We start from the raw sequence: 11,184 nt of genomic DNA, 5'->3' as shown, positions 1-11,184 counted from the left end.
AAGCCTCGAACTCTCTGAAACATGGTTAACACGCGCAGCCCTCCCGCGCGAAGCGAGTAGGTGGGGCCGGGACCGTGCGGGGGGATGCACGCTTGACTCCGCGCATGGCGACGAGGGCGAGGAGGCGCAGCACGGTGGCCGAGATGACGCAATCGGTCGCGTCGATTTCTCGTAGCTTGGGGAAGCTTCCATCGCCGTTTTCTGCGGCGCGCGCGCCGAAACATTAAAAAAAGGGTCACCGCGGCCTTACAGGCGGTGCTGCAAATATCATCAGTAATTACCGACCTATATAGGTTCTCCCGTTGTTTTCCAAATTAGTAGAGAAAGTGATTAATATTAGAATCACTAACTACCTTAATAAACATGAGGTAATCTCTTCTAGCCAATACGGATTTCAAAAAATAAATCGAATGAATCTGTTTTGCTTAGTATCAAGGAAAAGCTTATCAAAAACATAGAAAATCATCTGTACACATTAGGTGTTTTTCTAGATTTTAGTAATGCATTCGATTCAATTAAACATGATATACTTCTTAACAAACTGCCATTTTATGGAATACGAGGGGTTGCACTTAAACTATTGCAGAATTACCTTTCATGCCGCTCTCAGTATGTTGTTGTCAATGGTTTCACCTCCGAGTCTGAGTTGATTAAATTTGGGGTTTCCCAAGGGTCAATTTTAGGACCTACCTTGTTTCTTCTGTACATTAACGACATTGTATCTCTACCAGAAACTCCTCCTATCATCCTTTACGCCGACGATACAAGTGTATTTTTTTCAGCAGAAAACTTAGACTCCTTAATTCCACATGTAAATTTATGGCTTGAGAATTTATCTGATTGGCTTATTGCAAATGAGCTAGCAATAAATGTTGACAAAACAAATTACATTGTGTTTACTCCAGTTAACAAGGCTGTTCATATTAGTAATGAAGTGATATTTCAGTCGCGACCACTAGAACGGGTTTCAGAAATCAAATTTTTAGGCGTTCAGTTTCAGGAAAACCTGAGTTGGTCTTGTCATGTTCGCTTCATTAAACGCAGTGTTGCCTCGTTATCTCCGGCATCAGCTCTATTTCAGCACTGTTCACTCGCGGTTACACTACTGCCTGCTTGTATGGGGCAGCACTTCGAGGACAAATATGGAAAGCCTCTATTTATTACAGAAGAAAGGTGTCCGCTTTATTGAAAATCTATCACGACGTGACTCGACATCATTACATTTTAGGCCAAATCGAATTCTGGACATTGAATCATTATTTAAGCTGCGATTGTCAGAGGTTGCCTTTTCAGATTTTAAAAGCAATCCAGCACTATTCATATTCAAATATACAAAACATGAGCCACATTACGAATTTAGTAAAACCATTTTTATCAAGAACAACTGCCGGACGAATTATGGTAGACAATTATTCAGTTAGCAAATTCCTAACCTCCTGAACCTCTATCCTGACCTGATTGATATCATCAAAACCTGTTCCTCTCTGCCTGCCTTCCGGAAACAGGCAAAGATTTTCTTCTTTAGTCATTTTCTTCAGTGAATGCCACGTGAATAAGTTTAAACCAGCTGGTGTGTGTAAGCAATGCAATGTTCGCATAATATACACTGTTTGGAAGATCAAGTTCTTCTGGAATGTCTTTCTTTTCGCTCTGTCAAATTAACGTATCTGTTTGTATTATTTTTTTGAAACAAAGGTGTTTTTTTTTTTTTTGTCAAGCAAACCTATCTGAGGGGATTGTTTGTTTTGTAACAAAGGTGTTTTTTTTTCTTCCTGTGTATATATTGCAACATGAAATCGTTTGCTGTGTTCTTGCTATGCTCCAAACTTGCTGTGTTCTTGCTGTGTTCCAAACTCTGTCTGCATGAATGTAGGGTGCCTAGGGCCCAGTCAGGTGACCCCGCGTGTCACCTTTAGCCCTCTTCACCCAGACAGTTTTGTCTAAATCAAAATAAACTCAAACTCAAACTCAATATCGTAGTCAATGTTACGCCACCACATATAGCTCCTGGCACACGCTTTCATGGCAACGATGCCCCTGTGTCGGGCGTGGATGAGAGAGATAGCTTGCGCGCGTAGCGCTCTCGGAATCACAACTCGGGATCCTAATAGGATGCAGTCGCGGTGGGTGCTCAACTCTGTAGCTCGCCTGCGGTAAGCGTCGAAGTTGTCCCCTTTGAGTTTGTGCACGTTGCTTTGTTGAACAGCTGTGTAAACTTGGCGTAGAGTTGCGCACTTCTGCGTAGATGCTGCAACTGTGCCTGCTGTAAGTGGAGGTTCTGGCAGTGCTTCGAACATAAGAACGTCTCCGGGCGGAGGCGGTTCGTCAACTGTTTCGTTCAGTGCAGGCGGCTTAGCGCATTCTGATGTTCGGCATTCTGATGTTTAGTCCCATTGCGGTAGACCAGATCGTAGTCGTACGCTGAGAGCTTGATGCACCAACGTGTCATTCGCGGAGACAATGTCAGTGACATGGGCTTTTGTGGTCCCAGAACGCCCAGTAGCGGTCGGTGATCCGTTATAAATATCACCTTTCGGCCGGCAATGTACTGGTGAAAATGTGTCGCCGCTTAGACGATGGCCAGCCCCTCTTTGACCTGTTGCGCGTAGTTGCGTTCCGCTTGTGACAACGTACGTGAGGCAAAGGCAATCGGGGCCTCCCTTCCTTGATCATCAGTCTGCGAAAGAACCGCGCCGACTCCGTACGGAGATGCGTCGCAAGACAAAAGCAGTCGCTTTCTTTCGTCGTAGTGGCTGAGGACTGTACACCTTCGAAGCAGGTGCTTCAGGGCGTCGAATTCTTGCTGATGGCGTGGCGACCATGTCCATTTCACATCTTTCCGGAGCAGCTGATATAAGTCGTTGGCCACAGTTGCTCTTTGTTCTAAGAAACGGTCGTAGAACGTTGAGAGTCCGAGAAACGCCTGTAGCTCCTGCTTGTTTGTTGGTGCCCGTGCTTCGATGATCGCTCGCACTTTGTCTTCGGTCGGGTGGATGCCTTCTACATCAAATCGGTGTCCCGGAAATTGCACCTCTGACACCGCAAAACAGCATTTTTCTTTGCTTAAACGCAAATTTACGTTCGCTAGCCTTTCACGAACGTGCTCCAGGCGCGCTGCATGCTCTTCCGTGGAAGCGCCACTGATTATAACATCGTCTAGGTAGACACAAACTCCTGGGATTCCTTGAAGTACTGTCTCCATGAACTTCTGAAATATGGCCGGGGCTGCAGCTACGCCAAAGGGCAATCTCTTGACCTTGTACAGGCCTTTCAGTGTGTTGATTGTCAGCAATTCTGACGTCGGTTCGCTCACCTTCAGTTGTCGATAGGCCTAGGTGAGGTCTAGAGTGCTGAAGACTCTTGCGCCGCGTAGTACACTGAACACTTCTCCAGGTGTCGGCAGAGGGTAAGACGACGCTTTAGTCGCAAGATTTACGGTGCTCCGGTAGTCTCTACAGGGGCGTATTGTTCCGTTCTTCTTGCGAACTACAACCAGTGGTGTGGCCCATTGCGAACGTTGTGTCGGCTCGATGACACCTTGCTGCTCCAGTTTGTCCAACTCCCTTTCAACGGAAGCTCTGAGAACTTCGGGTGCGCGCCGCTTAACAACTCCAGTGTGACTAGTGGCCCTTAATTTCCTGGAATCTCTTCAGAGAATACTCTTTCGTATTTCTCCTGCAATTGCTCAATGACGTTGTGGCTCGGCCTTTGGTATATGCCGCATATCGTCACCCCTAATGGAGATAACCAGTTTCCCCCTAGAAGGCTTGATCCTGAGCCCTTCACAACAAGGAGAGGTAGCGTATGGGTCTGGCCGTTGTAACAAACCCGCACGTTGGCAGATCCCAATAGTGGCAAGTTTTGTTCTGACCACGTTCGCAGGTGCGTGTCGTCTTGTTGCAAGGGTGGTGCGTCTGATGGCCACGAAGTTCGGAATGCGGCCTCACTGACCAGAGTACAGGCTACTCCTGAGTCCACCTCGAACCAGTTTGTGGTGTACTGTAACTTCGGTAAAAATCTTCGGACGCGTGCCGAGATTCACGATGTTCAGGTCGTACAACACTGATGATGCTGCTGGTGTTGCTCCGTGGGCATCAGATGGCGGCCTATTCTCTGAGGCGTCTACGCTGTAGTTAGGCTGAGAAGGCGACTTTATCTTGGCAAGCTTCCGCTTTGTAATGCATGCTTTCTCAATATGCCCTTGCTTGTGGAAAAAAATTACACGTGGCTGACTGGAATCGGCATCCCTGGGCGTTGTGTTGGCCGTCACACCGCCAGCAGCGCTGTACATTTTTGACCGATTTTGCAACAACAGAAGGTCTGCGTACCTGGTTGCTTGTTTGATGTACCGGCTCGTTGTTCCGGCGTATCTCTCTTTGCTGGTGACCGGCGCTCTCCGCTCGCACGGCGATGTCGTAAGCATTGTTAAAAGTGAGGTCCCTCTCAGCGAACAGGCGCTGCTGTAGTGACTCGTCACTCAGTCCGCACACATCTTTCACGTAACATGACGTCCTATGGAAGCATAGTGGTGTTAGCAGATGCTGTGTCTTCATGCTGCCCGGTAGCTGTCCTGGCTGTGGTCAGCGTCCCAAAATTGCATTCAGCTGCAAGCTTCTTGAGTGCTGCTACGTAGGCACTCACAGTTTCGCCTTCAAGCTGATCTCGTCGCTGGAAGTGGGCTCGGCTGTAAACTTCAGATGGCCTCGGGTCGTAGTGCGTTTGAAGTGCTGCAACGATTTCTTCGTAAGGCACTTCCACTGGTGTGCTTGGCTGAATAAGGGCGCACACAGTGTCGTAAGTCTGCTCTCCGCGCAGCGTTAGCAGGTTGGCCCTCTTCAAGGCTTGGTCAGTGATGTTAGCCTCGAAGTAGAACTGGAGGCGTCCAACCCGCGATGACCAAGATGAGGCGTTGAATTCTGGTATTAACCCTCTCGGAGCCATGGCTTGTCAATAGCGTTGCGTAGCACGAGTCGAATCCACTTCCCTGTCGCCACTGTCATGTTTGCGCGTCGTCGATGTAGAAAAGACGTACGCGCTACTGTTAAACTGTTAACTTCGTTTATTAACTAGATAAGAGGGTGCGACCAGCGTCGGCCGAGGCGTAGGCCGAACTGTTGGCGAAGAACGGAGGGAACGGAGGCCGGGGGTGGGGATGGGGCTTGCTTCCCAGAACCAGATGAGGGTGAGGGAGCCCACAGTGGGGGGCGTCCCGCTGAGTTCAGGCTGGCGTCGAGTCCTCCCGGTGAAGCGCGAAGAGGGGTGCGGGCCTGTTTATTAGCGCGCACTGCTCCATTCACAACGGAACGGACGAGCACAGCACTTGGAACACAACACTAGAAGAATAAAATGCGGATGGAACAGATTTGGCAAGTATTCGCAGATTATGAGTAGCATCTTACTGGTATCGCTCAAGAGCAAAGTATAAAACAGTTGTATTTTAAGTGCACTCACTTATGGGGCTGAAACGTGGAGGCTAACGAAAAGGGTACTTCTTAATTTGAGCAAAATTGGAAGTCAAAGATAGAAAGCACACAGAGTGGGCCAGAGAAGTAAATAGAATTATTGACATTCTGGAAGAAATCATGAAGCCGTGGGCAAGGGCAAGGCATCTAGTGCATGGATAGAAAAGCCATAGTCGCTTAGGGTAGCAAATTAGATTCTAAGGAAAGGAAACCGTAGCAGGGGGCGGCAGATCTTCTAGAGGGTGCATGAGGTTAAGAAGTTTGCAGGGGTGAAGGGGATGCAGCTAGCACATGGCTGGGTTAATTATAGGAGTATGGTAGAGGCATTCGCCCTGCATTAGGTATAGACCGGTTGATGAGGAAGAAGAAGAAGCCGCGATTGATAATTACACCTTGCGACCTTTTTCAAAACTGTCATCTTATGCATTCATTCAGCTAATCAGTTCTATTTATAATGAAAGAGGACGACAGGCCGCTATCGGGCGATATTTTTGAAGTAGAACATGACCTCAGAATTGTTTCTTCAGTGTCGCCCGAGGTGCAGCGTGATTGGTGCAGCTTTATTAGGATTTAAAAATTGCGCAATGTGTTCGGCATAGACGAAAGACACCTAAGCATTGTTCTGCCTTTTCACTGTTACAATGCATTACAACGTCCACCAAACCAGCTTCCAGCGCAAATTTGCTCTGGAGTGGAGGATAGATAAACGTAGTGTAGAAACGATAGATTTTATGAAAATTCTATTCAGGTACATGTTATGAAAAGTTCATTTAGTTCTTGCGAGCAACGTGTTTGGACGAGATAATGACAATGATGAGTTTTGATGGTGCAAGGGAAACTTCGGTCAAAGACTACCATGGCACAACTTTTTTTTACTTTGTTTCTGAGTGTAAGCTGAAAAGTCCACATGCCAAGGAACACAGGAATGCCCTCTTTCTCATACCTCACCCCAAATCAAACCCGGTAGTTGCTGGCGGCTACATTGCGGTATTTGCTTACCTATGGTAGGCGCAAGATGTTGTCACGCAGTGGGACTCGGTATGGCGGGCTCGTTTTGGGAGCAGGAAAAGGGTGATACTCAGCAGAGCCACGCCCACCAGCGCGATGCAAAGAACCTTTGCCTCGACCGGCCATTTCTCCCTGGGTAGAGCTGTCAGCTTGCTGGGTGTGGTCGACAGCTGTAAAAAATACAATACATAATAGAAGCAACATCTGTCAACTGCGCGCCTTGATTAGGACGAAGGCCTAGCTAAATTCTGATTAGGTCTACTATTCGCATCCAGTTTTATCGGGTGGAAAAGGTCGTCATGAACGTTCACTCTGACACTATAGCTGTTTTGTTTATCTAGCTTTTATTTCATACAGTTTTCTTACGCCAACCTCTATGATATTCTGCATGAATATCGTCGTTAAAATGGTTTCGTTGCAGTCTTCAAGGGACCAACTGGGCGAATTCTTTACTTGCTCACTGTGCTGTGTGGGAGTCAGCCAAGAGGGGCTCATCATTGGCGTATACAACGCGCATCGCATATCGCAACCATTGCCAAAAGCAAGGTGCGCCGCATTCAAATACAGGGCTTCATTTCAAAGCCCATTTTAATAACAAAGCGGCAGAGCGGAGAAAAATAAAAACATCGTTTTCCAATATGGTAAACAGTAGCGTTTTGTTATTAGGACAATTTTGAATGAGCCGCACAATAAACAATAATATTAATAATAATAATAATAATAATAATAATAATTGGTTAACAGGAAGGGAAAGGCGCAGTATCTGTCACACTTGTGTCTGTGGACACCTGAACCGCGCCGTAAGGGAAGAGAGGAAAGGGGGGAGTTAAAGTGGAAAGAGAGAAAGAGGAGCCGTAGTGGAGGGCTACGGAGTAATTTCGACCACCTGGGGATCTTTAACGTGCGCTGACATCGCACAGCACACGGACGCCTCTTCGTTTCGCCTCCATCGAAACGCAGCCGCCGAGGTCGGGTTCGAACCCGGGAATTCCGGACAGTAGTCGGGCACAATAAACAAAATATTGATTTCTCGCGAATTATGCTTTGAGCATCAAACCATAAGATTCCGCTTTCTTTGCGGTAATTCTGTGAAAACGAAAACATTGTCGAACGCTGTGCTAAATCTCCTATTCGCTTTGAAGACGAGCGTTGCAAGGATAAGATTGGCGAGAAGAATTTAAAAAAAATATATACTACATTCTGGATCGTAACAGCAAATTGAAAATAGGAAAGATACTGATTGTTAGTTTCAACGTAGCAGGAACGATAGGAAAGCTATACGTCGTTTTTCAAACCGCGCCATCTGCTCCAGCAAAACTTTCGGCGACCACGCAACCACCCCTGATTATACAGGTCGGTACCTCTGCACAATATTTCGTACTGTAGCAGCTGCGGCAGATACCCAGAATCCAAGGCTTTCCGGACGATTACCTGGAGCACTGGCCAAAGAAGTTTGCGCTGATAGGCCGTACAATTGCTAGGTCAGCGACCCCAAGCTGCGTCATGATTTTTTTTTTCGCTTGACGGTGCAGCTCGCATGTGGCTTGAAAATCTTGTGACCACTGTAGCAATGGGGATTTCCTTCAAAGGCCTGTTCCTGTAAGCGTTCACCATCGTACTCCGAAAGGAACTCGCCGAACTGCTTCTATAGGCGACCACTCAGCTTTATAACGAGAGCCTCCTCGTTTACTTCGAGGATATGAAGTTATTCCGTCGGACTGATCCCAACATGTCCCAAGAGAAAAAACTTTTATCTCATGAGGAAATTTAAGGAGCAGATCTTCGCTTGCTTAGTGCGATACCACTTTAAAACAATCGCGAAATTTTGAGTCTGAGGCCACTACCACCGAGATGGCGATCGAGATATGATCTTATTACGAGCGACCGTCCATCCTACGGCTGATGCCATCGTCGACACTGGAAGCACTCCCGTTCTCTGCGAGACTATACGGGCAGTCTTACGCGAGAAGCTGCAAGAACTCTTTTCGATGCACCACCACCACAAATATCCTGCCTTTCGCAGATGATTCCAGAAGAGGCAACAAGGCGCTCGCTACACCCGACTCACTCCGGCCAAAGCTACCACAGGTCACATACGCCAGAGTTGCTCGTCGTTTCTGTATACCTCCAAGACAGCACCAAAAGGACTTTTTTTACGCCTTCCCAACACTTTCACTAAAAGTCAGAGTAGCCTCGAAAAAAGGCACTGAGGACAGCAGAGAGGCGGTGAACTAGGAAGAGTTAGCTCCTCAACGCCAGAAATCCTGTCTCCTCGACTAGAGGAGGGCCCGCGCTTACGATAAGCGCAGAGTGAAGACAAAGATAGCACCTTGTAGATATCTTCTAAAGAAAAACCTCGTTTTCTTGCCCAAATCCGAAAGTATTCTCCGTCCGGGTAAGACATTCACCTTAACTAACGGGGATGGCTAAAGAATGGCAGCACTGTGGTGAAAGTGACGCTGGAAGCACATTAATGATTATTGGTTCACAGGAAACGGAAGGCGCACTGTTTGTCACACTTGTGCAGTGCAGACCTTATCCGCGCTTTAAATTAAGAGATGAAGGTGGGAGAGAAGGCGGAAAGAAAAAAAAGGTGTCGTAGTGGAGGGCGCCGGGAACTTTCCACCACCTGGGGATCATTAAGGGGCTCTGACTTCCCAGAGCACACAGATGCCGCTTCGTTTCGCCTCCATCAAAACGCTGCAGCGGGCGGCCGGGATCGAACACGGGTACTCCGGCGATTAATGGAATTATTTAGGTGAAACACTCAGGCGACACAGAAATAAATATAATGGGTACTTTGCGACGACTGGCGCAGATGAAAAAAAATGCAGCTGGAATCGGCGAGCTCCAACTTTCTGCTACAACAGGCATGAAAGGAACGAAACAAAAATTGACAAAGCGCGCGAAAACGCAGAGCTAGGTGCGGTATAGGTAGACCTCGACTCTGTAGATCAGACAGTGTCCACACAAGGATCTCTTTGCGCAGAAATCAATTCAGCAACATTCGGGTATATGCGTAGCGCCTTTACACTGCCCTTTGATTCCGCGATTTTTGCAGCAAAAGCTACATTAGCCACGAACTTGTGATTTCGCTGTGGTCGCAGGCCGAGGAGGCACAGAGCCATTGCCTAGCAACCGTTGCAGCTGGCGGACGCCATGCGCTCGCAGTGCCATCTGGCATGACATAACACCACGCTTCATTCCGGACCAATATCCTTATTTAAAAAAAACACGTCTACACCGAGCATCGAACTTCTATCCCTCGCATGACCAGCCGAGCGCTTTACCAACTGCGCCACGCCAGGGACGGAGAGTATCGCTTTTTAATTCTCCTCTGCGATGGACGATAGGAGTCATAATCATAGGCTAGTTAGCGGCACAATTCGGGCAAGCGTGTACTCATCATTAAACAGGATTGCATTGAACTATAGATTACATTAGATTGGACTGAATTGTATTTAACTAGATCGGATAACAGTGGATTACATAGGATTATGTTGGATGAGAGAGGAGTAGGCAGCCCACCGCCACAGTCACATGCTTTCGCTACATACTCGTATATCCTGGCCTATCTGAGCTATACCATGGCTGATTTTTTTTATATTGCTGTGTAATGTTGTGCTTTGAGAAAGGATGCTACAGTACCTGTCTTGATATTCGAACAAAGCCTACACTCAAATTCTAAACTCATTAATAAGAAAGTAAGCGCGCAATCTGTCCGTTCGTAGTGGAGGCCTGACCCATGCCGGAAGGTTACACCATCTGAACCGTGCAGATGGTGTCCCCGTGGATCGTGTAACCTTGCAGGTCTCCATTAGAGCGATCAGCTCTACTTAGCATTGTTCCAGGTCGAGTGATTCCGTGATTCACAAACGGCGGTCACCATGCCAATGGCATGAACCCATTATATAGAAACAGTGCGTACTACGTGAAAGAAAGGCTGAGTATCTGTCACACTTCTGAGTCGACACTCGACCAGCGTCGTAAAGTATGCACGGAAAGCGGGTGTCATTTAGTTTGGCTTCTGGAGTTTGACGGTTACGATTCCTGACCACTGTGCACACATATCAGGGTTAGAATTCGAAACTCGGTGGCTGCATTTCTATGACGGCGAAATGCAGGTGCGCAATATCAGTGCGTGGTAAAGATCCCCAGGTGTTCAAAATTAGTCAGCAGCCCTCCCTTACCGCTCCTCCTTTTCTCGTTCCTCTTTACCTCCCGCTAATACTCGCTCTGACAGTCGATCCGTAAAATCCAAAGGCTGGGAGAAGAATTGCATGGTGACTAGATTGGATTGGTATTAAGGCTTCCCTTTTTTACCAGGTGGACCAGAAAGGTCGTAGCAAAGTGAATTCCCTACTGTGACGGTGTCTGTCCCGCCATGGCGCAACGCCACCAACACTATCTAGTCAGCCTTATCCAGTTCTCAAGGCATCGTTTCGTTGCCTCCACAGTTACATCCCTCTCATCCCTCTGTGTCGCATCACTGTCCACCGCAGCATCTCTTTGCGGCTGTCCAGACGTGGACCCCAGCACCTGCGGCAAAGTTGACCAGCTAGGCTTACATGGCATGAGCACTTGGCAAGTCAACCCAATATGTTCGATCGTCTTTGTCTCCCGCCCGCACACCGCGCACAAGACATCCGAGTTGTCCTTGCCCTCTGTCCGCGCGTGTCATTTCTTTGTGCGCTGCACCACCGCACGGGACTGA

This window comes from Amblyomma maculatum, chromosome 10 (genome assembly GCF_055883805.1).
Source record: "Amblyomma maculatum isolate TAMU_Amacu chromosome 10, ASM5588380v1, whole genome shotgun sequence".
In the NCBI taxonomy this organism is placed as follows: Eukaryota; Metazoa; Arthropoda; class Arachnida; order Ixodida; family Ixodidae; genus Amblyomma; species Amblyomma maculatum.
The sequence above is the reverse complement of the archived record's forward strand: the minus strand, read 5'-3'. Positions refer to the sequence as shown.